General features: G+C 50.1%; 1 protein-coding gene across 14 annotated transcripts in view; it reads left to right on the forward strand.

The window, feature by feature from the left end:
• MAP4 (microtubule associated protein 4) overlaps positions 1 to 27,373 on the forward strand; it is a 153,032-nt gene that overhangs the window by 14,812 nt on the left and 110,847 nt on the right. For 13 of the 14 annotated variants that reach the window (XM_066991024.1, XM_066991020.1, XM_066991012.1 and 10 more), the window contains exon 2: positions 14,416 to 14,469. The gene's annotated coding sequence lies outside the window, so the exon portion shown is untranslated. Of the gene's footprint in view, positions 1 to 164; positions 251 to 14,415; positions 14,470 to 27,373 lie in introns of those variants that run through there. The other variant, XM_066991013.1, reaches the window with a different exon arrangement.

Consider the following 27,373-nt stretch of genomic DNA (forward strand, 5'->3'; position numbering starts at 1 on the left):
TAACAAACGGCTTTTTGACAGAGTTTGCTGTTGGGAATGATCTCATCCTGGTGACCAACGGGTCTCTGTGCAATGCCCCAACTATTTGCTGAAACAAAAGTGTGCTGGATCGGCTGACCACCGAGCAATGCGCTCGGTCGTGTCTGCGGGAGCCGTGTGGACGTGCAGTCGTGGCGTGGCGGCAGGTAGAGGCGCCGGCGGCGCGGCTCGTCGCTGCCCTTCGGAAATGGGCTCTGCTCTTTGGGGTGGGGTAAGCTGGAACTGCTTCCTGTGAATTTAGTGTATTTTTCTGGCAATTGTACTGATCATTTTTTTTAAAGAATCTGTATGAAATACGGTCTTATCATTTTCACTTGATATGGTCTCTATCTTCATATTTTTATTTATTTATTTTAGAGCTTAGTACGATGAATTGATAAGTAGGACGTTAGTGTGCATGGGGCCAGAGATGCTTCTGCTTGAGTAGTAAATGACAGTAAAAGTTGGGGAAACAGTGCAATCTTCCTTACTGCAAGCGGCTGTCAAGTGGTGATGAAAAACCTCATGCTTTCCACCTGTTCCCATTTTTAAAATGATAAAATTGCGGTGCTGTAAAGCGTGCGATTAGCTTGAAGTCTGCAGTAAGAGCAAACCCCAGCTCTTCGTTTTCTGTGCTGCTTGTGGGAGTCGGCAGTTGTATCTGTCTCACTGAGCTGAAATTCAGTCACGTGCCAGAAACAAAAGGAGTTTGATTCTGTCCAAGTTGACTTTGAAAAATAGAGCTCCTGTTCCTCAAGTTGTAGTAGTTGTTGTTTTGTTCCTTCGGTTTCTCACCAGTCCGTGATTATCTGTTGTCCTTGAGAGCTTTGCAAGCCAGAGCCTGATTCCAGTTCGAAACGCAGTCTCTGTGCGTAGGGGGAGCCAGAAAGTTCCTGTTCAACTCAAATTCAAACGGTTTATTTCTGTCTGTGGGTGAAACGCTGAGAACTGTTTAAAAAAAATAATAATGCAGCTGGCTGTGAGACAGCGTAAGATACTTATCTTCCTTCTTGGAATTTGTCTTAAAAATGGAGGGGGAGAAGAGTTCATCAGTCATTTTGGAACCGAAACAGCTTCTAAATGTAAATGCAGGAGGAGGGAGTGCCGCTTGCTGGGGGCTGCAGACTGGGAAGTCCCCGAAGGCAGGGCAGCACGGGGCAGAGCTGTGCATACGGCTCCTTGTTCCGCTGGGGCTGCTCTCATCCCCTTCCCACCCCCTGGCCAGATCTCACTGGTGGTGACTCAGTATTTGGGAGAACGACCTGCGGGTGCGGAGCTGCAGTCAGGATGCTGGCGCACTGAAGCAGCGCAACAGCTTTGGGTCCCGCTGGTGAGCTTGCAATAGACCCTAAACCCACGGATCCTAAACCCACGCAGGCACGGGCGGTTGGCAGGTGACTCCTCCCAAGGCAGCGCGAGCAGGGTGGGTGCGTGGGCACAGCTCCTAGTAAAGGACCTTTACTGGGAATGGACTTCTTCTGCCGTTGGGGCAGCCCTTAGGGTTCTTCTCTGCTCAGCCGGGGCCTTGCTGCGCTGGATAAAGGCCGTGCCGTGTGCGTGTTCCCTCGTGCAAGCTCCTGCAGCTCGGGGCTCTGCAGCACTTCTTGGTTCCAATAGCTGTGAGAAATGAGAATCATATGGGGTTGAGCACACAGCTGGAAGCGAGCTTTATTGGCGCATCGGAAACATTTTCGAAACGTTTTCACAAGGGACTTTTTCATCTAGTCATACCCCAGTGCTTGCAGCATTGCGTTTGCGTAGCTTTAGATTTCTGGAGACTTAAGGTAGGGAATCTGTGCACTAATTTGTGCTGTGAGGTGCCCCTGTTGTACTGTTCTCACTCTTGATGGGAAACTTTGTTTTCAGAGCAGAAATGATGTAAACTTCCCCTGGTAAGCACAGAACAGGTATCTGGAATCGCACCAAGCTCCCCTTGTGTAGGGTATCGTCGTCGTGATGACGCTCACTCACTGCAGCTGCTCCTCTGTGTTCAGCGAAATGGAATAGGGTCTGTGGGGAAGGAGTCCTCTACAATGCTGTCTCACTTCTTTCTCCCCTCTAGTTCTTCTCCGTCTCACGTTTTATTCCCTGTGACTGAATAGCAATTTGCAAAGATGCAGCAAAATAAAAATAGACGAGTCTCACGTCCCCCATGCCTCTCGTTGTTTTGGCCGTGGCCATAACTCCTCGATGGCTGTATGTGCATATTTTGTTGAAGTTTAATGATGCGCCACAGTGTCTTAGAGCAGGGTACAGTGAATGTGGGATGTGTGGCCATACCCGGTGGTACTGTGCTCTGCAGCCATCCTGCAGGGCATCGCTTCAGAGCCTGCGTCAGGTACGCCGCTGCGGGTATGGTGTCTCAGTGCTGAGCTAACTCCTTCACCTGATCGGGCTTCCCACAGCTGTCTGCACCTAGTAGCCTGCTGTCGTCTGGTGGGTGCTAGGAATCCGTCCTGCTTCACGCCTAATGGGACAAATCTGTTTTCAGAGGAGGTTGCACCATGGGAAGTTGGTGCTTTTCCTCTCTTCTAGTTAATTTTTTTGCTAACTTTAGAAACATTCTGCCTTAAATACTCTTTAAAAGTTGTAAATAAGTATTTGTCAGGTAGTTTCAAGTCCAGTTACTTTTGCCTTTAACTGCCAAGGAGTGATACAGTGACTTAAGCAGCCGCAGTTCTGATGCACAATGTTAGCGTGTTGTAGCTCAGACTAAATGTTTAATCAATTTGCAAATTGGCATCGAATCAGACTGCTGCTTTTTCAGTCCCTTTGTAGAAAGAAAAAAAAGGGGGGGTGGGTGGGTGGTAGTTAACTTATCTTTACAGGTTTAAAAACCAATCAACAGCAAAAGGCAGTCTGAGTCCCAGGGACTGCTCCTCTTAGGAGAGATGAGTTTCCACTTGTGGCAGGCTGCGTTTTTACATCACCTCAAAGTGCGAAGACTCCTATGGAAACCCCAAAAGCACAGTCCCTATTAAAAAAAAAATTATACCCGACAGTTTGAGGTAGATTATGGGGTGATAGTGGCAGATGGTAGGGAAAAGATGTCGCAAAGAGTGCAGTCCTGTTTTGTGCTGCACCTTCCCAAAGGCTGTTTTGCCCCTTCCTTCCCCCTCCAAAAAACAAAGCAGTGTTTTACTGTTTTGCTGTTTTCTCACCGCTCGTGTGCGTGATGGTGCAGCAGGAGGCTGTCGGTCAGGTGGAGGAGTGCTGTGAATCAGGCCGACTGTTGTAGGAGAAAGGGGTAAAATGGGCTGCTTTGTGCCTTGGAAACGTGATACGGAATCCATTAGGCGAATAACTAAATGTTAAAGATCTTAATCCTATCTGGCTCACTGTTCTGACCTCTATCTCCCCTTCTTCCCTTTCAGCAGGTACGGATATCGCTTTCTGCTTACACCTTGCACAACAAATCTACCCGAGCTTGCTCTGATTTTAACCACAGGCCTTAAATGTAGGTGCTGCAGGACACACGAGGGGAGAACAGCTGATTTGTGTGGCTCCCCCTGCCCGCCTTAATTCCCTGGTGCTCGGTCCTCGGTACGAGTGACGGAGAAGCCGAGCGATCTCCAGAACACCGCCAGCAGCTGTCCCAGGCTGAGCTCCACCAAACCCGGCGTGCCGCTCCTAGCGGGGCCCAGGACAGCGGGACGTGGAGGGATGTTCTGCAGGTCACTTCCACCCGTGTGGCGTCCTCCTGAGGCTCCGATGTCTCTGCATAACCAGGCTCCATCGTGCCCTTCACTGTATCAGCAGCTCTGGTGTCTCAGGGCGCTGGTACTGTGTAATTGGGGTGGATCTGGTCTTGTGCACCTAGAGCTTTCAAGCAGCAAGTCCTGAAGGCTGCTGGAATATAGCCCTGTTCCAAATGGTCCTGGTTTTAGTCAGTTATAACGCTTCATACGGTGTGTAATGATCTGAGTGTCATCGTCAGCTGTTAGAGGATGCCCTCTAGTTTAGAAGTAAATATTTTGATCTTAGGAAAAGTGCATAGTCCCTGTGCTGCTGAATAGCCATGGCTGAAGGAAAGGCTGTTCAGATTTACATTTAAAAAATAAACCCCCCAAAGTCTGCCAGGGTCGTTTTGCAGCACCCAGAGCTGAGTGGGGTGTGTTTTCACAGGCTGTAGAAGGACAGCGGTGAGGACCTGTAATTCTTTGCTCTGCAGCCCAGGCTCTGAAAGAGCACAATTTGGAACATTGCGCTGTCAAATGTTGAGGATCACTGGGGCTCTGGGCAGGTTTAACTTCGTATTCAGATTGTTTTTGTTTGGCGTTTCCTTGCCCTTGAACTTCCTCAGGAGGGGAGCGGAGGGGCAGGCGCTGAGCTCTGCTCCCTGGGGACAGCGCCAGGAGCCGAGGGACCGGCCCGGAGCTGGGGCAGGGGAGGGTCAGGCTGGGGGTTAGGGAAAGGTTCTGCACCCAGAGGTGGTTGGGCACTGGGACAGGCTGCCCAGGGACGGGGGCACGGCCCCGAGCTGCCGGAGCTCAAGGAGCGTTTGGGCACCGCTGTCACCCGCAGGGGCTGGGTTTGGGGTGATCCTGTGCGGAGCCAGGAGTGGGACTCGATGATCCTGGTGGGTCCCTTCTAACCTGGGATATTTGGTGACCTCTCTGTGCAGTTACACCGGCTCAGAGTCATCCTCGGTGTCCTCAGCTGGGCCTCACCCCGAGGGGAGTTGGCGCCACTTGCCCCAGAGATGCGTGGGGCAGCGGCTCTCCTTAGGGGCTGATTCCAGAAAAGCAAGTCGAGACGCTCAGTGGCTTCTGGCACTTAGGTAAAAGTGATGGTGCGTCTGTGCGTAGGGGGGGGGTTAAACGTTTTGGTTTTTTTTTCCTTCCTCTTTCTGACCCCTGTTAAAGTTTTCTCCCTGGGGAAGGCAGAGAGAACTCTACTGATGATGCAGAGACTCTAAAGCTGTTTGTGTAACAACAAAAAAAAATGCGTTTCTTTTTTAAAAATTTATTCCTTTCCGTACTAGTTACATTGTCTGGCAGCACTAGAAAAAAAAATGCATTCCCTCTGTCTAATAAGAGCTGATGATGGATCTTCTGTGTCGTCATCGGCTAAATAGGCCCCAAAGTCGATACGGAAAAGGTAAAAGTAACGTCAAGTTCTGTTGTGATTCTCATTTGTAAATACTGAATTTTGGCATGGTCTAAACTTAAAAATGTTCGTTTCCATCCACCCTTTCAATACATGAGCTCTTGTACAGAGGAGGTGCTGCTTTCCTTCTTTCATCTGTGTTAAGAAGCAGCGTGTGTGTGGCTTGCCCTGGGGATGCTTTTGTTCACCTGTGACTAACGAGTGTCAGGTGCTTCTGAAAAGACCTTACCTGGCTGTGCTGAAACCGGCCCTGCTGCTCGTGCCCTTAGAGCCTCGCTGCTCGGCGTAGTCTCCGATTTCTGTAGCAGAGAAACGAGGCACTGGAAACCAACCCGCAAACCCTGCGCGTGCGCAGGTAGCGGGTATCGGGTGGAGGAAGATTGAGTTTCCTGCGGAGCAGCATCTGTGCTCGGCAGGGAATCCCAAAAACAGAAAAAAGGCAAGCAGAAAAGCGCACTGATCGCTAGCACTCCGGTGGCAGTGCTGTGAGTATGGAGTTTGTTTTACTTCTGCCCCTGCTCCCCCTTACTCCTCCTGTTCCTTGTTGCCGTTTTGCCCCTTGAGGAAGCAGAGAAATGTCTTTTGGTGGCCCGCTACGCGAAAGGGATGAGCGTCGCTTGAAAACGTTGCCTCCTGTTCCTTATTTCTTAGGGAGATGAGGACGATAAAGAAAACGCGGAGCCGCGACAGAAGCTGGGTGCTGTGGCTTGTTAGGGAAATGTGTGGCCTGAATTCAGATCTGCTCACAGACTCCTTGATAAAAAGAGCAACTAGTTCTTAAAATATACAGCCTTAAAAAAGGAGGCGCTGAATTTGCTATTAAGTGGATATTTCGTAGTCTTGCTCACCTTCTAAAGTGATGGTCTTGGCTTGGGTGTGTCTTTTTTTGAAGGATATGGTTAACATCTAGTTCAGTTCCTTTTCCGTTAAATATTTAAGATATCTGGGAACACTTACAGTGCACCAGTTATTAAACCTGTCACGCTGATTTGCCCAGATACTGGTTTCTGTTTACTTAGAGCACAGCTGGGTATGAGAATTTGGTCTAAATAAATGGCCTTCTGTACATAGGTACCTTTTCTTTTTAGCTAAGCAACATATGCTTTTCAGAGCTTTTAATCCAGGCTGCTGGTCAAGCATCCGCAGCGTGTATTCTGCTTAATTCGAGTACTCGATAGGTTGCAGGATTTTGGGGCGTTTAGTTTTTCCTCCAAAGCATTCCACGTCAAATCTGTTGTTAGAATGAACCTCAAAAATGTGCCCTAAAGGGTATTTCTGCTAGGTCAGCACTGGGGCGGTTGCAAGGCCGGGCGAGGAAGCGCAATTCCTGTCACTGCCACGCTTTGAGTTCGGGTCCCCGTGAGCTGACCCATTCAGAAGTGCCAAGTGCTCCTCAACACAAAGAGCGCCCGCTTTTCTCCCCGCGGGTCCTCTAACATACAGAAGGTCCCATAAATGCCCCTGTGAAGGCGCTTGAGGGTGCGGTGAGCGCTCAGCGCGTGGTGAAGCCTGTTGGCAGCATCCCCGAGAGGCGCCGTGCGGCTCCTTGCTCTGCCGTCTGCAGGTACCCGCGGTGTGATCCCCTCGTGCTGCGCCTGCTCGGGGGGACGGGGCTGCGAGAGGAGGGCTGGGACCTCTGCAGGAGCCTTGCGAGTAAGTGAGGGGACACAAGGGGGTGATGCTGGCGCTTAGGTTATGCAGGTTGGCGGGCGTCACCTTGAAAACGTGGGTACGTCCAAGTGTTGTGAGCGTCCGTCCTTCCTTGCAATTGTAAAACCTCGGAGGCGGTTCAGAGCACTGACGGTTGTTCCGCTTTAAAGCCGTCCCCTTGCAGCTTGTCGCTGCCGAGCTGGACTTCGAGGCCCCCAAGAAATGGGAGACCTGAACTATTTTTTTGCTCATTAGCTGAAGCTGCAGACAAATTAATCTGTGAACTCTGTGAAATCGCTGTTGGCACCTGCAACTTGTGCAAAATGAGTTTCCTTCCCTCAGTCAGGACACGACGGTGTTTGAGAGTCCCACAGAGCCCCCGGTGTTCTCCGCTCGGGCTGCCGGCAGGTGGGTGCGCTTCACGCCCGTTCGAGTTACCTTGTGAACGTATGCGGCATCGCTGCCCGCTTCCCGGCTCCGACCCGCGCAGCGGTTTGCCGGCTGTGCAGGCGGAGGGGAAGGGGCAGCCTCGGGGGTGAGCCCTCTCCCGACCTGCGGGGTAGGCTGCGGGAGGGCAGCGGCGCCGTTTGAGTTAGCGCTGGCGCGAGTGGGCGTCGTGGGGCTGAAGTGCGTGCAGAAGGGTGCTCTTTGCCTTACACGTTGCATTGTTACACAATGACGAGCCTGCCCCAGGTTTTGCTGCTGCCTGCTGGGCGTGCGGCCTCAGTGCCTGCCAGGACTCGGAGCTGGAGGTTGGCTTCTTCCCCGTCCTTTGGCTGAAGCTGTCGCGGGCGGATGGCGGCTGCTGGGGCAGGCTGGAGGGAGAGCTGCAGAGGAGAACACGGGGAGTTGGAGGTTGTCAGAATTACCTCCTCACCAACAGCCCTGAGGGCCAGGCATTCAGTTGGGACAAAAGGAATTACAGAGAGCGAAGACTTTATAAAACTTTATAAAAGTCTCTTTAAAAGACTAGTAAAAATGATAATGCATCTCCTATTACGATGATTTTTTAAAAGCAGCGAGAGAGAAGACCTTGCAAAGATCCCCTGCTTCTTACAGGAGGGGGCTGGGGGACTCCTAGGATGTGTGTCCTGTAGTGGCAGAGGAGGATCAGCCGCGGCGGGTTCTGGGGAGCTGGGAATGATGTGAGTATCAAACCGGTGCACGAAGGAAAAGCTTCTCGGGGTCTGGGGTCTGTGTCTGTGCTAGGGAGATCCCTGGTGCTTCTGAGCGCGCTGGGGTCAGAGCAGCGTGCTGGGGGTGTTCTCGAGAGTACTTCTGGCACAGCCTTTGGCCTAGGCCAGAAGTACTTTCCTGGACACTTACGGATGCCATTCAAAAACCAGTGGCCTAGAACCGTTCTCAGGAGTTCACACGTAGCCCCCCGGTGTGAAGAGTGCGACCTGACCGATGCGAGCGTGCCTTCTCCAGGCGTCCTGGCCCTGAGCATGCTGCTGGGGGGCAGCCGTAAGGTCCCCCCGGCCGCAGGAGGTGCAGTGGGCTCGGCAGGCTTTTCTTAGAGGGCCAGTGAGGGCTGAGCCGCGAGGGCTGCTTTTTCTTTCTGTCCTCCTCAGGTGGCCGCTAATGTTTGGACCCAACTAAGGGAAAAAGGCCGCTGGGTGAGCTTCAGCTTGGCGTAGTTGAGCTGAGCTGTGTTAGGATTCGGTAGTTCAGGACTGGGCTCCGGTATTTATAGCTTCGTGTTTTAATGCGCATGCAACAGAGTCTTCGCTTCTGAGTCTCTGTAACATCTCAACTCATTAAAAATGTCTCTCTCTGGTATTATTACCCCAAAAGATGGCAGGCTGTTGGATAACACTGCCTAAGTGTGGGCGCGGGCATGTGCTTTGACAAATAAAGCATATGACAGGAGTCACGGTGGATCTGTATTGATTAGATACAACAGTAGGGAGAATTCCTGAACTTTAATACCTTTATTTTTAGCTGTAACTCAGCTAGGCTGAGGGCTTGCTGTTCAATGAATTGTTCCGAAAATAAATATTTCAGAAGAGGATTAAACTGAAATGTGAAAGACAGTTTTTGTTTTGCATCAGTGTTGATGGAAGGGACCGGTCAGAAATCAGTGTTCTCCTGAAATTTGCATGCTCTGAATCCAAACTCAGGCTGCTTTTAGCAAAACTGCTCATCCACACAGGAAGCTAGAGGTGCTGTTGGGAATGCAACTGTGATAGCTAAAATTAGCTAACAGCCCTGCTAGCAGCGGAGTTGTTCAGCTGTGAAGACATACTCTGGTTTTGCTTAAATCACTTTCTGTTTTTATTGAGCGCCTACCAAAAAGGAATTCACTTACGGAGAGCGTTATCTGCCGTGGTTCTTCTCTTTGTGGGTCTGGCTCTGTGTGTTTAGGTTTTTGTTTCATTTCGGCACATCTGACCCGCAGAAAGGTTCAAAAATCATCTGTCAAAGTATTTCATCTCAGTTCTCAGGGGTGTTCTCGGCCTCCTGTCATGCATTTCCCTGCCTTGTAGTGCACTTGGTGACGGCTCCTCGCCCTCCCCGTGCCCCTTGGCTGGCTGTGCGCTGCCGAAGCAAGGCTGCAGGAGCTCACCTCTCCGTCGGGGTTCAGGGCCGTTCTGGAAAGACCTTGGCGGGGCCTTCACACCGGTGATTTACAAGGCCATGAGTCATTCCTCCAACTTTCTGAATCATTGCTTGTTGTTCCCTTAGTCAAATTGCTCTTGACATATGAAAATCCGTGGTGCCATAAAAGAAGCCATGTGCAGCTGCTTATTTACTGTCTGATTGTGTGAACCTCACTGCCTGACTTTGTCAGCCTGAATCCTCGCAGAGGGCCATTTGTTAAAGCTTGTCCTCTTTAATCAGGATTAAAGGCGGATATTGCCAAGGAGTATCTGCTTCCTTACAGCTGAAGATCTTCGTTCTTCCCTCTACTACCTGCCTTTGGGAAGTTCGAGCTCGTTCTGCAAGTAGCAAGTCTCATGTGACTCTGGAAAACGTCTGGCTTCCTGTTCGTGGATGTTTCCTTAGACGATTATTTACTTCCAGAGTTTAGTGGAAGTCAATCTTCATGTCTTGAAGGCTCTTTGAACTACTTGGGTCTGCATTCAGCGCTTCCCTTCTCTCTTGGCAGAAGCTCTACTCAAACACCTGGAATCGAGTCTAAAAGCAGTCCTTTAAATACTGTCAGCGTTACTGGAGGTGCCTCATGCAGGTGTAGGAGCAGGAATTTGACGGTGATCAAAAATTCATTGACTACTTGGCAATGGTACCTGTGGTGAAAACAAGTCCTCCGTGTATTCTAGAATAACCTCGTGTTTTAGGATCTTCGTTTCTGGGCACCTACGAGTGTATCCCCAAGGTGCCTGTGGCCATGAAGGCAGTTCTCCTTGTGTCCAGTTGTAGTGAACTTGCTGCGTGGCGTATTTCTCCTCTAGGAAAGGACTGGGGTGGAAGTCTGAGATGTCTTCAGCTCGGGGTTTCATGGCCACCGTGGCGGCAGAGGCTCGGGGTCCCCGAGGCCGCGTTTGAACGCTGGGTGCTGGATGGCGTAACGCCGCTTTGCATGCGGAGCCCTCGCTGCGGTGCGTCATCCCTCCTCGCTTTCCATATCAAGTGATCTTCGCGCACCAGGCGTATCTGAGACGGAGCTATTTAAAGGTGCCTGTTGATCTAGAGATGTGGAAATAATGCACCAAGGGTGAGAGAGGACAGGAAGCCAAAAGCTCTGCGGGCTTTCTCTACCAGGATCCGAGAAATGGGATCTTCTGGAATTGGGGATGGGAAGGTGGAAAGCGCTGCTTATCTGGAGAGGTTGAGGGAACCTGTAAGGGTGTCTGACAGAAGAACAGCGCGTTCTTCCTGTTACGTTAACTGAGTTGAAGCGCGTTCCCTTTTGGTGGGGTCAGAGTGACAACCCCGAGGGTAAGGGCAGGTTTGGTCTGATCTCTGCCAGCGCACCATGAAGTCAGACTGAGATGAGCAGTGTTTGCACCTAAAGTGCGAAATCGCTGGGACTAGGGACTGTCTAACTGCGGTAGCTTTGTGAGGTGGTTGGAGGGGAGTCTCTTCCTTCTCTCACGTCTTTTTGGGTGCCTTACCAAGGTTGCATGCTTCTCTCATGGACCGGAGAGGTGGTAGCTTACTCCATCCTCAAAGGGGCTGTCCTTGGCAGCTGGCAGAGGCAAGTAGTTGCTGCTTGGAGTAGTAACTGTTTAATATTGTGTAAAAGGGGGAAGCCACAACCAATGAATTGTTAGTGATTACCCTGAGGTATGTGTACGCTTTTGGGACTCTGAGAATAACTGCTGTATTACAGATGGGATGGTCTGGTAAACTCGCAGGCGAGAAGGGAGCAGAAGGTGAGAGGTAAGCAGAAAGTACCGCGGTCTCGTAATGGGACCGGCAGTTCAGCTGGTGAAGGATCCATCGGTGGCAAACTGGACGGGATGAGAGGAGCCATCGAAATGGTCAGTAACAGAAGTACGAGGAGCTGGGGAACCAGCGGAGCTGGGGAACGAGAAGTACTGGTGCAGGACGTGAAACTGGCTATTAGGGGGTAGCAAACACGATGGGACAGTATGCATACCAGGCGCTGCCTGCTCCCTGATAGTGCAGGCAAGATAAAAATGAAGAGCGGGTGTGGTGTGGGATGTAAATGGAGCGGAGGCTGCTCTGCTCGTCTTGCGTTGCTCTTCGGTGTCACTTGTGTAAAAACTCTCCTGGGGAGAAGGTTGCAGACTTGGGATGAGGGTTGCAACGTATGGACAGGTGTCTCTAATATTAAAATAATTCCCTCTGTTTCTCTAAACTGGGAAACGACTACGGGTGGTGATGGGCACAGGTCAGTATTTGCTGGCTGCGTGGTAGATGCTGTGTTTTCCCCCCATTCACTAAGACTTCTAAAAGTGGCTGGAGTCTGTCTCAGTTTATTTTGGGGGCATGAGGTAGCGTGCATCTTAGACTACTGTGAGGTCTAGCACATGCAGATCTCTGCTGTCCCACCTCCTGTTCTAGGAGAGCTGTCAAGCTGGGGTAGGAACAAGCAGCATTTCTGCTTGCCGGTCGCAGACATCCCATGCAAGGGAAGAACGACCGATGTCATCAGCCTGGACCTCTGTAAGGCCTTTAACACGGTCCCATGTGACATCCTGGTCTCCAAATTGGAGGGAGATGGACGTGATGGGTGGGCAATTCAGTGGGTAAGGAGCTGGCTTGAGAGACCAGGGAGTGGTGCTCGATGGCTCCGTGTCCAGGTGGAGGCCGGTGACGAGCGGTGTCCCTCAGGGTCTGTCCTGGGACTGGTGCTGGTCAATATTGTTATCGATGACACAATGGGATCGAGCGCACCTTCAGCAAGTTTGCAGATGACACCAGGCTGAGCAGTGCAGTCAGTACAGCAGGAGGAAGGGATGCCATCCAGAGGGACCTGGACAAACGGGGGAAGTGCGCCCACGGGAACCTAACGAGGTTCAACAAGTGCAAGGTGCTGCTCAGTGCCTCACCGCCCTTTTTGTAAAAAAGATGGAGAGCATCTCTGCTCAGTCAGGTGGCAGGACAAGGGGGAATGGCTGTAAACTACAAGAGGGGAGGGTTTAGGTTAGAGGTTAGGAGGAAATTCTTCACTCAGAGGGTGGTGAGGCACTGGCACAGGCTGCCCAGAGAGGTTGTGGATGCCCCATCCCTGGAGGTGTTCAAGGCCAGGCTGGATGGGGCCTTGACCAACCTGACCTGGTGGGAGCGTGTCCCTGCCCATGGCAGGGGGGGGTTGGAACTGGGTGGTCTGTGAGGTTCCTTCCAACCCAAGTCATTCTATGTAAGGAGAAAAGCAATTTTTTACAACTTCGGATAGTTGATAAGACCTTGGTAGCATGCGAATGCTTTCCTTCGGGGCTCATAGGACGAGCAGCTACAGATGCAGCTTTACCAGGAGGCTCTTGCCCAGACCAAGAGCCTGCGGCCGCCTTCCCTTCACTGATGTCAGAACCGTGCGTGGTGCAGCGCTGTGCGGCTGGAGGCGGACTTGTGACGTCCAGCAATAAGAAAGGAGCTAATGTTTCTCAAGTACTTCTCATTTTCTTTAACGTTCTGCCACAAAAGAGAGTGGTTTGCATATTTGTGTTTTTTTTCCCCCTTAAGAAATAGTTTGGTATTCTCAACGCAAAGAGCAGTTGAGATGTAGTGTGGGAGAGCTGGTGGGTTACCGTGAAAGCCGTGGGATGAACTCTTAGCGGAGCACCGCCAGGGCCTGCTGCCCGCGGCTGTGAGCGGGGCGCTCGCCGGCTGGAAGCAGCTGGGGAGCAAGTCCCTGATGCTCCGATCTGTCACGGGGCGGCGAGCGGTGGTGTGGGGAAGGAAAACGTGGGCTTCTGGTGTGTATTAGCAGAGCCTCCTTCTGTTGGAGGGGGAGCGGCGATGTTACCATACAAGCAGGAGCCCATCCATAATATTTATCTCTGAATCATACACAAGGTATTTCTCCATTCCTTAATTAACTTCGAGCTCTCCCTTCCAGCCCTGCGGAAGGGAACGGGGCTCTCGCAGAAGGCTTTTCTCGCTCCTGAGTGTGTCTCTGTTTGCTAAAGCCGTAACGGTGGTGTTTCCACTGGCCTGGTTTTTCATTTAACTGGAAACTGTCATCTTACTGCCATGGGACAGGAAGCACGCGTCTGTAGCGAGGGGAGCAGGCGCTGCCGTATCTATACGGCTGCATTAATAACAGGCCCTGAGCTGCCATTTTGTTGTGAGGCTGACTCAGCTACTCACGGCGGTGGGGAACGGGTTGGATGGATGTTCCTCCGTGTGTACCGAAATGCTGAACTGGCTCTTCCTCTGCAGCTTGGTTTGTGTTCTCGGCCACTGAGCGCTACGTGGGGAACGTGAGAGTATTGTTTTAATACTTTTTTTTTGTTTTTAGATATGCTTGTTTTGCAATAAAGGAATGTTAATGAACAAGGTATAGAATAATGTATACAAAAACTTGGGATGCAGCGTGCAGAAGAGGAGGAAATGGTTCCCTGGTATAGCTAGTGGGCATAGCTTCACGGGCATCATGGCAGACGTACAACAAATAGTCTATCTTCAACCTGAAAAACATAAAATATTAATCCAAATATCATGAATGTAGTACTTAAAAAAAAAAAAAATACAGCTTAAGGTCTTCTTCCTTTCACTGCTGCGTCAGGCCATAGGTGTGCTGGTGCCGCTTTAGCTTTGTTCATCTCCAGTCAGATAAAACCCAGCGCAGGAATCACAGGGGGCTGGGCGGTGCGTCCCTGTACCAGTGACTTTGGGAGCATTTAAGCCACTCTATAAACACCTGAAATTGTGCTTAGTGGAGGGATGTCCGGATCGTCCACTTCAGGTTAATGGTGCGTTTATGAAAACCTGTTAAATTGCATAATAAGGGAAAAGTTGCTTACAATTTTCAGAGTATATCCTTGGCAGCTCGAGCAAACATTGGTGTGAAATAGTCATAGCTGGATAGCGTTCCTGTTGAGAAGGGAACGTTAAAGAAAGCCTCCTGTGGGACTGTAGCAAGACTTCTCAAGTTTGAGTTCATTTTGAGTGACAGAAATCATCTTCGAGCCACCGTAATACTGACATACAAGTACTTGGTAATTGGCTTCCTCTTAATTCTGCATGTGTTGTGTTTTGCAGATAAGCAGCCTCTGAAGATTGAAGGACCTGCTAAAGGGAACACCTGCTTTTGAGGTATGAACTGTTTTTTTAGTTATCCAACACTAAACCTTCGATTAGAAGTGAGGGCTCGATGTAGCTGCGTGTACACCCCGAGCTTCATCAGTTCTGGGCTCACAGCTACCATCCAGAGTTCAGCAATCTCCTTATCTCCCACGGAAGCTCGGTAGCAAGGCTTGGCGGAGCAGGCAGGCCTGGCTATGACAAGCCAAGTATTAAATGGCCTCCGGGATAGTCTGCATGCCTTTAAAAGGCATTATACAGAGAGTTCTTCGACTTGAGCTTCTGCAGAATAAATGTCTGAAATGCATTTAACTTCAGCTTCTGTTAAATGCTTTACGCACTGCTCATTTTGCTGCCTTCATTTTGAGTATTAGCGTCTAACAGTGCCCTGCTTCTGTTGAAGACGGGCAGTGTGTGGCTCCGGGCATGGCCTTCCTGGCCCACTGGACTTCTCCTCCTGCTCTTTGTGCTGCAGAGGGCAGACAGCTTGTTCCACGTGTCACACAAACCTTCTGTAGACCTCTTACTGATACAAAGATTAAGCTGGGCAATCTCAGCTGAGGTGAAACCAGGTCTGATTTGATTTGGTAGGAATTTGGAGCACTAGATCGTCTGAGATGCTTGTCCTGTCCTCCAGTTGTGGAAGGCACCACGAAGCTAAACTTCGGCTGGAGTTTGCTGTGAGGTCTGCAGTCAGAGGACGTAGGAGGGGCAGGTGCTTCCACAACACATTTTAGCAAAGGAATTACAATTTCTTGATATTTATGTGGACTGAGGGACCCAGATGAATTCTACTTTGCAGTTTGAGTAGCGTGGCAGTGGCTGCTCTCAAATGCTGCCTATTTCTTTAAGTCCTGGGAGCAGTTTACTGCCTGTTTACTACACTAATTAATACTTCTTTCTGTCTTCACCTCAAAGTAGTCTAGAATATAAACCAATTCAACAGAGGGCACAGACAAAATGACCAAGTTGTTAATGTCAGTCTGCCAGTACGGTCCAGCGATACTTGGCTGTAAAGAACAGAGGAGTCAAAATGCATACAGTTATTACCGCTTGTTTTAACAACAACAATTTAATATGATTTACTAAAACTGTCTTGAAACAGCCCCACGTCTCCTAACGTCTTGCTGTGTGCACGGGACAGAGAACGCCTCTTTTTTGCCTACTTAACTGAGAGGTGGAGAGGTGCAAAGTCCTGTCCCTGCAGTCAGGCAAACGCTCGTGTGTCCGTTCATGACACGACTGAAACCAGGCTCAGCATCACCGCCACTTGTTTGTGCTGTGTGTTGTGGCTGCCTGCCAGACCACCCCAAGTCATTCTCTAAAAGCTGTTTGACAAGAAGCCAGCTGAGATGGCTTGTCTCGCTTCGGGTGGGATGGAGGGGGTGGGAGGGGAGGCGCCCAGGTTCTGTGCATGCTTTTCGTGGTGGCCGCAGTGGAGCAAAAAAGGTCCCTGGAGGCGGAGTGGAGCTGGTGCTCTGCGCAGCTGCACAGCGATGACACTGGGGTGGAAGAGCCCTACGCTGCCCTCCCTGCCTGTTCCGTCAAACTTTCCACTTGGCTTTGACTGGCGTGGCCGTATGTCTGCCAGGCTCCTGGGGTGTCTCGAATTGACCTCAGACTTGGATTTCCTTGGTCGTGTTGTTAGCCCCCAAGTTGTTTGAGGTGGTGAGTTCGCTACGGTCTCCTTTTCCTCCTTTCTTTTTTCCACTGCACAAACCCAAGCTACGATATAAGCTGACTCGCGGAGCCCCAGCAATACTCAGAGTTGCACCTTTCAACATTTGTTGTTCTGTGGTTTCAGGACATGGAACCAAACAGGTGTTTCCCACAGACTGTATTCAGCAGCTAAAAATGCTTCCTGAAGTAACTTATCCGGGAACGTCTAATCCACGCTCATTGACTGCCCAAATGAATAAAGGCAACTTCCTCCCCAGTATCCTTCGGGGGAGCCCGGGAGAGCGGGCAGGAAGGAGAGGTGTTTGTGCGAGTCCGCCCGTTGGTTGGGCCTGGTTGGATGACCCGACCGAGGAGTGTCTGGGGTTCCTTACGAAGCAAAACCGAGAACCTGTTCCGCTCAAATCTGCTCAAATGCCTGTGTATTCTGTTAGGAGCTACTTTCACCAAGTACAGTTTCACCCTGGTCATCTTGCCTAAACTACAAGTACTGGCTAGGGCTCTTGTGGCACCTAGGATTTCGTTTGGTTATTGTGTTGTAACACGTGTAGGTGGGGGAGAAATTACTTCTAAGCATTTCCTGCTCGATTAATTTATTTTTTGTGCAACTGCTTCAGCTGGAAGGAAACCAGCACAACAGCACATCTTCAGGGTCAATGTTATTGATGAAAAGTCAACTAGACTGGGGCTGCTGCTGCCATAATTGTAGTAGGAGTAAGTAGCTTCAGTAGCTTCCTTCAGCAAATGGAGCGTGACTGCTTGTGCTCCAGGAGGATTTTGTGGCTTGCTGGAAGAGGGGCTGCTGCATTAGGCATCCACCCTTTTAAAAAGGGGTTGAGGATGGCGCTGGCCTTTTAGTTTGAGAATACTGGGAACAGACTCGAGGTTTAGCCCTTGAAAAAAGAGAAGCCTTGGGAAGAAGGCAGTGCTAATACATCACTTCCAACATATGGCTTGAGTTCCCTGCAGAGATGTGGGCAGAACCCTTTATTTTAATCCTTAAAAAAGGAAAAATAAGGCGGAGAAGGGGGTTGTTCAGTACCATACCGCGCTGTTTGGTCCCATATCTCCCTCTTTTTGGAGGGGAAGCTGCCTGTGTCAAAGGGCACAATGCTGTGGATGCTGGCAGCAGCTGTACCTGCAATAAGGAAGTGAATCATTCCCTGCAGAACTAATAGGCTGTACCTGATAACATTGCAGGGAGACCTGAATTCTTTTTATTGATCTCTTTCATTGAAGACTCAGCTTTTGTTTTCCAACCAATGCCTTGTTTTTAAGCCATGGTTGAATGTATTTGTTATCAGGAGTACGGAAATGTAAATACAATAGTGGTTGAACTGCAGTAGCTACTCCCTTCCTCCTCTAGTGGCTTCCTGCATACGTTTTGGAAGGTGGAAATTACTCTTCTGCATTAACGAATTTCAGAAATGAGTGTTCTTCCCCCTGTTGCTGCTCTGTCAGATGTCAAAAACCAAAGGGTGTGAGCAAAAAAACCCACGAGTACTCTCATGTATGTGTTAGGACTGAGAAGTAAGCTAAGGCCCCTTGCTGGAGCTCCCTCTAGGAGCTTTCCTGTGCTCCAGCCTGACGCAAGCACTGGCTAACAGAACATCTTGTTGTTTTTCTCCACTTTACCTAAACCTGTAACCAGATAACTGTGCGGGCAGCCTTCTAGTTGAACTAAGTCTGCGTTCATCCGCTTGTGATGTTTGAGCGAGTCTCTTAAAAGAATAACTAATAAAATCAGAACAGTGCCTTCACTGACTTGAATGTTTTTCTCCCAGACCTCGGCTTGCAATTATTGTAGAAAGCTGCTTCGTCAGCGTGGTTCTCCTTGTAGCAACGTGGGTCACTAGGAGCTGATGCTGGTAGCTTTCTTAGCTGGGTATGAGTTTTGCATTATGAGTTTTGTCATTAAAACTAGCTCAAGACACTGGAAAGGTTCAAACAGTGACACCCGGTCTTTTACAGCTTGGGAGGGATTGGGTTGAGCTGTTTGAAAGAGTTAAACTGACCTCAAACCGTAGGCTGTCGTGTGCTGCTTTTTTACCGAGGGTCCCTCCTGAGCTCTGTATGGCAGTAACAACTTTCTGGGGCGAGTTATTTACCTGCAGTGCTTCCTTGCGTAACCCGCCACCCTTCGTGCTATTAATACGCCCCTACTGCACTAATGCTGCTCCCGGCCCGGAGCGCAGCAGCTCCGTGATGCTCTCACGGCGCCTGGCCAGCTGCATGACTGAACTTCGAGAGGATCCCAGGGATTCTTATTTAGCTAAGAATAAACATCACGTGAGAGCAGGAGTACTTCCCTGCCCGGGGGAGAATTAAGATGGCGTGCCGGGGGGGAGCAGCAGCGGCTTAAGGGCCGGCCCGGCCTCCCTCCGCTCCGGAGGGATAAGCTGCGAATCCGCAGGAAGCAGAAGGGCCTGGCACGTAACCTCCTGCTTTCCTTGCTGCTCAGTTCGTCGGTGCACCATGACACAGTGCTTTCCCAACAGTCTATTTTTATAATTGAAGAATCTGATAACCCTCCTTGTGAAAGGAGACGCGAACGTACTTGCTTCGTTTCTAGCCGTGCAGTGTGTCATGTTGGGCCTCGGCCTGCATCTTGGGTACCTGGTAACGTGCTACCGAGCGACTTGCTGAGCACTTCTCTCTGACTTCTCTCCACCTGCGTTTTTCTCCGAGAGAAGGAGCGTCTCCTTCTCTCGGATTGCACGCAGGCAATATTTACTTCCAGGCTTCTAGCAAATCCTTTCATGAGCTGTTCGTAGCCAAAGACTCCAGTTCCTCTGGTAGAGGTGCCCAGGAGGGTTGAGCTACGTTCCACCTGGGTTTAAAAGGACTTCTGATTTTATCTTCCTCGCTTATGTGTAGACAGAAATATCCCTACTTAAAAGTAACGAAAAAAACACACAGGGGGATGTGGCTGCCCCAGAGCGCACAGAAGGAGCAGCGGGCTCCACGGCTCTCGGTCCTCTGGGTGTGCTCTGCTCCCACCCTGGCGCTGCCTAGGGACTTCATTCTCCATGAATTTGTGAGCAGCTGAGAAGCCTCCCTGTGAGTGCAGGGACCTGCTCGTTCCTGGCTGCAGGACCCGCCGGGGGCAGAGCGGACGGGTGGTGGTGCTCAGCGAGCGGGCCCGGCTCCCTCCGAGCCGCGCTGCCTGCGTGGCTGCAGAGCTCCGTGCCGGCTGATGCTCCAAAACCGGGGCTAGGCACTAACAGAGCGTTTATTTCTCCTTTTTAAATGTCTGGTTCCGGAGGGCTTTGTTGTGGTTTCGAAATGGCAACCCCCTATCTCCCAGCTAGTTCAGGTGTCTGTTCTACTTCCAGATCCCTTTTGGGGCACCTCTGTCAGTTCGCAGGAGCCCGAGGGCAGGGCATGGTGCGCCAAGGCACCTGACGAGTCCATAAGCTACCACTTTCTGTGGTGAGGTTTTGCAGAAGTTACAAGAGCTAAAACTTGTTTCTTAGCCTAGATGTGTGGTTTGTTTCGTTCTTCGGGAGCTTTTGAACTTCCGATAGCGAAAGCTTTCAAATATTTTGTTCTTTGCAAGTCATTTGCGTGAAAAAGCATCAATAGATTTGCTGTTTCACTCATCTGGCTCAAACATGCAGCTGGTGGTGAGCTGTCACTGATGAAAATAGTTTACTAGGCAGCCTTTTCATTTGGAAGCTACCAGTTCTGTGTCCTGATCTACAGGTTCTTATCCTGTATAATTACGCTGTCAAGAGGTGCTTAGTTTAATTAAAGTGAAGTGGCTGCTCTAATGCAGTCACTAGCATAACTAGGGTTATTCTGTATAGGTAAAGGAGTAAAGTTTGTGTGTAAACGGAGTTCCTGGAAGCAGTGACTGTGTGTACCCAGTTGCCAAGCAAACTGCTTCTGTTTTCATACTTGTATCTGCTGTAGCTCCTATAATATACAACCTGTCGTGTTTGGTGCTACTTGCTCAACTGTTGTCTTGCTTTTTGGGTAACACCAGCTGGTGACGTTGGGGCACTTCTCTAGGGGTCGCTTTGCTCGCAGCAGATGGCGTCCAGCCTTTCTTGTGGGCATCAGACCGTAGCTTCCCCTACCTGCATGCAGAAACGTGGCCTCCAGCAGCTGGACGTGAGGTCTTTCAGTGCCACCTGTGGCTCGATTCACCCTTGATACCCCTTGTGGAATAAGGGAGCAGAGCTGCTGAGTCTCTGGCCTCTTTCTGCCAGGCTGTTTCCACAAGCTGGAACTGCCTCGGCCGTTCTACGGAAAGCTTAACTCCCAATTTTCAAGACTTATCACAGTAAACTTATTGATGCATGCATGATATGAGTGTAACATTTAAATGCTATTTAATGGTTGCAGATTTTACTATTTGAGAGCTTTTTTTGTTTCACTTCATTTCAGAATATCTGTCTTCTCTGGTCTTTACTTTCCCTGCTACCCTCTTAGATGCATATATATACATGAGGCAAACCACTGAATTCGTGAAAGTATCAAGAGCCTGAACAGCGCTATTACAGCCAGAATTAATCTGAACTGGATCCCTGAAAAATCATTCTTCTCACGGCATGACTTGAGTTCTTTCACGCATCTTTGTTTGTAGCTCCAGCGTTCACGTTGCTTGGGAAGAAAGCAGTACGGTAACAGAAGAAACCGTCCTAAAATGAAAGCCAAGATTGTCACGTAAGCACAAGACTCATTATTCTGGGAACAGCGTATATAAGAGAAATGTGGAGCAGGATGAATGTAGGGGAGCTGAAGGGAGGACTGAGTGACTGAGGTGAACTTCTGCAGTGAAGCTCTTCCCTCCGCGTGCATTCGAGTCGTCTTTCCCAGGCCATGGCAGCAAGATAATCTCGGGGGAGGAAGAATGCCTAATAAAAATGGGAATCGCTGATTGATCTGATTAGAAATAAGCCTGCTTTTTCCCCTCCCAAGATAAAGGACTCTGTAGGAAAAGTCCAAGCCATTATTTTCTGCGTTTTGCCTTCCGTGAGGTCGAAGCTGCTTTCCTTTCTGATGCGTGTGCTATTAAAGGAAAGCAGCTGACAGCAACAGCTGCTCGCCTTGCCTGTTTGGTTTGTGGCTTAGCAGTCAATGTGCAACACAGAAAGAAAGAAAGTGCTGTGCTAACAGCCAGGGTTTTCATACCCTGCCCCGCGCTGTCTTCTCGCCCTCCGTGCTCTGCCAAGAGCAGGCAGGAGGCTCTCCCCGCGCTGATTGATGCAGCAAACCTTATTTGGTGCCGCCGCTCTGGTGCGGCTCCGAAAATCCCGTCTCCTGTGAAACTCCTCGGAGGCCAGCACGCAAGTATGACTTTGTTTTCTTTTGAAATCAGCTCTAAAACGACCTATTTCTTAGCTAAAACTTACAAGTCTGCGCAGAAGGTGGGCAGACTCCTCCGTTTCCCTTAGATAAGCGTTTATGGCTCTGGAGATGACATACCAGCCTTCTTTAGGGCTCTTATTTCAATGCTTGTAGGCCTGTGCTCAGCCAGACACTTGAAAGTCCCTCACAGTTATTATCTATGAACTCATCTTCCATGTGGCTTTTTTGAAGGCCGGCCAAGACCATTAATCCCCACCTTTCAGAGGCCCTAATCCCTGCCGGGGCTTATAGGAAAGTTATTCTTGTACTCCCAGCGAAGCTGCTCTGGCAGAGCATCTCTCCTGCTGTAACTTAAGGCAAGTTTATTAATGTGACTTTTTATCAGCTTGGAAACCGTACAGCTCATAATGTAGCAATCTAACTTGGACAGTCTTACCCCATCTTGCTGAGTGGTTAATAGTAATGAAATTGCCCAAAGGAAGGAAATCATTCAGGAGGCTGGTAGTCTCTTATCTCACTGTGCTTAAGTATAATTAACAGTAATAAAACACTCTTTGAAGGCACGGATACATGCCACATTTTTGGGGAATGGGTGCAAGTGAAGTCAGGGTTGGAACAGGTCTGTTGAGCTGATTTTAATTTTTACAGTTGTCACTCTGCTTCTCAGCCCAGCTCCTAGAGCCGCCTGGCTCTGGTTTTTGGCTGGCTGGGGCTCGGCTGATGCAGAGCCGCCTTCGTACGTGAGGCTCCCCCTTCCCCTGTCCTTCTTCAGAGACTTTCCCTTGGTTCCGAGGAGGCTCCTCCACACACTCAGGATGAGTTTGGGTGGGATTCCTTCTGTTTTGTCGTCCTTCCAGGGATTACGGTGAGTTGGCCAGAAGGGCGGCGTGGACGGTTTGCCCTCGGTTCCGACTTCGCCCTGTTGGGTAGCGTTGGTCAGCGCAGGAACTCTGCTGCCTCCCCAGCAGCACCGTGGGGAGATTCCAGAACTCACTGCAGGATTTTAGACAAATCCAGAGCAATTTAAGCCTAATTCCCAGGGATGTGGTGGAATTAATCTCTTAAATGCCCAGAGTTTTTTTCCTTCGTGAGTACTGTGGCCAGAATTAGGCTTTTCAAAGCCAGATAGCAAAAGGAGTTCCTGTCTTGGCTTTGCTCAGCTGTTAAATGTCTGATAAAGAGCATTACAGCCTTCGTGCCTGTAGTTCCCGTGCATCTCGTTCTGGACATGCTGCACGTAGTTACTTCCCTGCACAGAAAGAAGATGAGTTTTGTGAAAAGTACCTCTTCACCCTGAGCAGAGAGAGCAGGAATTAAGTCCAAAAGGGGATGTAACAGATGGGAAACTGCAGCTGAGTCTGAAATCTGAGTGAGCAACCTTGGACTCACTGGGCAGGAAAATTGTTCGTGCACACTGGAGTTCCTCCTGAGATCTGTGGAAGAAGCAAGGGCTGCTCTGTGCCACATAAATGCTGCGTGCCAGAGAAGTGATGCTCTGAATGCGATTGCCCTGGAGTCCCAGGATGTTATCTCAGAGAGCAAGAACAGCAAACGAGTAAGTCCAGCCTCCTCAGGTTCATCAGCAACTCTAAACTCTTTCAGAGCAGTAAGTGGGCCTGTTCCATGACCTCTCCTGCCTTCCCTAAAGCAACACTTTGGGAACAAGTTCTCAAAAGGAAGCGCATGAAGGCATACATAAAACCCGACACAGTGACTTTGATTTTCGTAGGAGTCCACATTACGAGTTGGTGTAGATGATCTTACATCACTGACAGAAGGAGTTTTTTATCTCAAAGGGAAGAAGTCTAGTAGTCCAAACCAGAGTTGGGTAACAAATTACTAAAATATAGTTATCCAGAGCGCTCCAGGAGCCGTGAGTCACTGTGGATGCAGCAGCCGCTGAGGTGTGCTCGTGGGAAGGCGCAGCAGGGCCGTGCTCTTGCCACATGTGGGGCGCAGCAGGTCGGCCGCTCCCGGCTGATGGCGAGGCGTTGGGCGCTTCCATTCATCCCTCGGTGCCCTGGTCTTTGCTGGGATATGACTAAAGGGATAAAAATGTCAGAGCAGAGATTTTAAAACAATGAAAAAGTAAAAAAAAAAAAAATATTGAGCAATAAAAAGCCACGTGACTTGACGGGACTCTTCCCCTCCTGTTCCAGGAGGCTCCTTGCTGTGACCGCGTGCCGCGGAGCAGGGCTGGCAGCGCGGTGCCCTGAGTGCGGTGCCCTGCTTCGGGAGCTCCTCGCGAGGACCAGCTCTCACCTGGGAGAGCGGCTTCAGCCTCGTGGCGGCTGTTCAGCCCCGTCGGCTCGTCGGGACAGCTCTGGTGGCAGTAGGCTAGCAAAGCCCGAAGGCTTTAACAAGCAGTGCCAGCGTGTGCGAGGCTTTCCTTGATATGACTTACTTTTACCCTAAAGCCACATGGTTGTGTGCCTTTCTGTGGAGGAGGTAGGTGAGGAGTAGTGTGACACTGGCATCTTTGTGGTACATATGTGAAATTCTTGCTTTTGGAGCTGACCCTCCCGAGTAATGCTGGCTGCAACTCAAATTCTTCCTCCTGTCCTGACTCTTCCTACTGTACTGACTTCTGGCCTTGCACAGGAGACAAACCGAAGCAATTGGAGACAAGTAATAACTTGTGAGGCTTTTGAAGCAGCAGGAGGAAGATGTTTGTATATTAGTGAGCAGGATGGGTGGCTGCCCTTCCACTGCAGGACTAGTTGGGACTCCAGGAGCTAGCTTCGTAGCACCCAGAGTCATTTCAGGTCTTAATTTAAGAGCAAGAAGGTTACCTGAAAATCTGAATGAACAAGATTGGCAGTTGTGGGGCAGAGATGCGAATTCTGGAATCGTTCCTCCGTTTTTTTTTTATTATAGCCTTGCCTTGTTTCCATTCTTGGCAAAAAGCCCCTGTACCGATGGAATTCCCTGTCTGCTGTGGGGCTCTGTGCAGCACTTCATCGTCCCAGGATCTGGGGTGGGGAAGGGATCCTTCCCGAAGCTGCATGTGTCCAGGGAGGCTGGGGGGGTTGTTTCGGTTTGGTTTTAAGGCTTGCCTTCAAGACGTAAAATGAAAGTGCTTTTGGGCTCATCTTGCTCTTTTCACAGGCTTTCGTAGGAGACTTTTCCTAGTCTCCTTTCCGGCTGCCTTCATCTTGGATCTTAGTAAAGGCAGTCGCGCTGTATTCTTCCTGCAGCCTCCTGAGCCTTTCGCTGCAGAATGCCGTGTAGACAAGCACCCCTACTCTTGCGCATATACATTTAGACGCGCAAATGAGTTTTTGCTGGTGCTCTGTCATTTAGGTGTTCCTTCCACGTTCATCTTTGATGGAGATCTAACTCCAGCTAATTATTTTAGTTTGCATAAGTGCTGAATTTAGACTTTATTTTTAACCTGCTTTTACCTAATTGGCAAACGAAAAAGGGGGAGGGGGCATACGATAGGCACGTATCCCCTGCCGGTGGGTACGGAGATCCCTCCACAACTTGGCGTTCTACCATTTTTTCCCTTTGCTAATAAGAGATCTGGCTCCTGCCATCGGTTTGGGCGTAGGGCTCCCGTAAGGAGCGGGAGTGGCGCAGTCGCTCCTGCAGGCAGGGCTGCTGGGGCAGGATCGCCTTCCTTCGCGGTCACCTCTCCCGGGAGCTAAGCCCGAGGAGCCTCCTGGGGGTTCCCGCGCTGAAGGTGACCCGTGTCGGAGCCGCCCGCCCGCCCCGCCGCTCGCTCTGCGTCTGGAAGGCAGCGCCCGGAGGGCTGCGTCGCTCGGCGGGCTGGGGGCAGCGGGCGACAGTCTCTGTAAGCGAGGCTTTGGTTGCTGAGGGGGTTTGTCCTTTATTGCCACGCGCTGCGGCGACAGAGACCTCTTCTTTAAAATCTATGACCAGGTCAATTCCTGTGCTGAATTACAGCAAAGGTCAGTGCCAGCGACCTAGCTTCCTCATGGAGAAAGATCACTGTACAAGTGTGTTCCTATGGCTGTTGCAAAGCTTGTGTTTTATTTAGGTGAGCAGGACAGAGCGCTGCATTCCCCGTGGAGGAGCCCGTGGACGCACGCGCAAAGACGAAGAAGCTGAGCGATGCGCTGATCTATCCTTGCTGGCGTAAGGTTTGTTTCTGGGAAAACATCATCCCAGAACACAAAGCTTTTGCCCTGCAGAGGCTGGAACAGCCTGCTTGGTTTTCTGAGGAGGTGTGTGGGTGGGTTTTTTTTTTGCGGCTCTTAATTTACGTAGTCCTTCCATAAGGTCTCTCAATCCTTGGTAGCTGTTAAAATGGTCTTCAGAGTAGCCAGCTTCAGTGGGACTTCTATTTGCATTTGGGAGCGTTTCATTACCTGATGCTCTGTGGATTGTGTAACGTCTCAGACGTGCTTTGCAGATCTGGCTGATGTTGAAGACTTAGCTGCTCTGTGGAGATGGAAAGCTGGCATCCAAATCCCTGTGCTTGTTAGGCTCTGCGCCGTGCTCTTCGGAAAGACAAGTCATGCCCTTTTTCCTGAAGCAATGTAAAATTCCTCTGTGCTTGAGGAAGGTAGAGATGAATTGTCCTTGTTGCAATCACCACCACTGCGTGGACTTCTCCCAGTTCTTTCTTTTATTTTTTTGTGGTTTCTTTTAAAATCTGTTCAAGAAAAAAAATTCTTTCTTAAATCCAATTGACTTGGTTCCAGTTGACAGATGACTTTAATGTAAGTAAATGTCCATCTCTAAACTGAAGCGTAGCTTTAGTTGGGCTAAATGTCGGACTGTCAGCTCGCAGGCTGGCCTTAATTGTGGCTTTACGTTGATGGCGGGTAGGAGATCTACCCGCGGAGAGAGGAGGCGAGCTTACGGCTTTCCTCTGGCTAGTCCAGGACGTCTGCCCAGTTTGCTTTGCAGACGCTCTCGTTTGATCAAATGGAGGCTCTCCAGGCTATGAATGTCTAAAAGGCGGGAAGAAAGCCGAATTTGTCTCCAATCTCTAGAAAACCGAGAGAATCCTTCCAACGCTACTGAAGAGATGCAAATAATGGGAGACTGCCTGGTGTCTGTCTTGGCTAATTCACCCGGCAGCTGAATCATTGCACATGGCGAAAGCATGCGTTACAGGCTTTATTGCTGTGTGCTTAAAGGAAATTTAGTTGGTGAAAATGTTTCAAGCTTATGGAGCAGAAAGGTTCATTACAGCCTTGTACCCAGCCTGGTTGTAGAAGTGAGGAGTATGTGCAGTGTCTGTTAGCAGCAAAAATAATGCCTCGCTTTTAACTGCGGAGAAATGGTTTGTGTCGCGAGTAATGAAATTCTGCAAATTAATGGGTGTTCTTGGGACTACTGAAGAAAGAACAGAATTATGTAGATTCTTACAAAGGCAGCGGGAAACTGAAACAACTGCGCTTATTTTAAGCCACCAGCTCTGAAATTCTGAAGTTGCAGTTTATAAAAGCTGAAGGTATGACACTTTAAAACAACAAAAAAACAAACAGCAACACTCAGTGGGAGCTCGTTTTGTTCCGGTGCCTTTCCCTGTCGTAGTCCATTGGCCTCGCCGCGGTGGTCTCCGTTCTGCTCTGCCAGTCGCTCTTCGTTTATTGCAAAAATAAACGCCACCCCGAGCATCTTCTGCAGCGCGGCGTCAGTTGCTTCAGGCTCTCGCGGATCTGTGGCGTGTGCCCATGGACTGCTGCTTCCCAGCTCGTCTTTGTGGCTGCTGCCTGGGAGAGTTCCCGAACCCCCCGGAGGTAACGGTGCTGTTCTCCCTTGGGTCAGTGCGTAGACCGAGGTGCAATTTTCACGGCGTAGAGCAGCGTCATTAAACGGGGAGCTGACCGTCGTCTCGCTCCTCTTGTGCTGATTTTTTTCCTCTTCTGCCTGCCCCTTCCACTTCCTTAGGCTTGTTTCCTTTTTTGATTTACGCTTTTATTTTCCTTACCCAAAGCACGTATGT

This window comes from Anser cygnoides, chromosome 2 (assembly GCF_040182565.1).
Source record: "Anser cygnoides isolate HZ-2024a breed goose chromosome 2, Taihu_goose_T2T_genome, whole genome shotgun sequence".
NCBI lineage: Eukaryota > Metazoa > Chordata > Aves > Anseriformes > Anatidae > Anser > Anser cygnoides.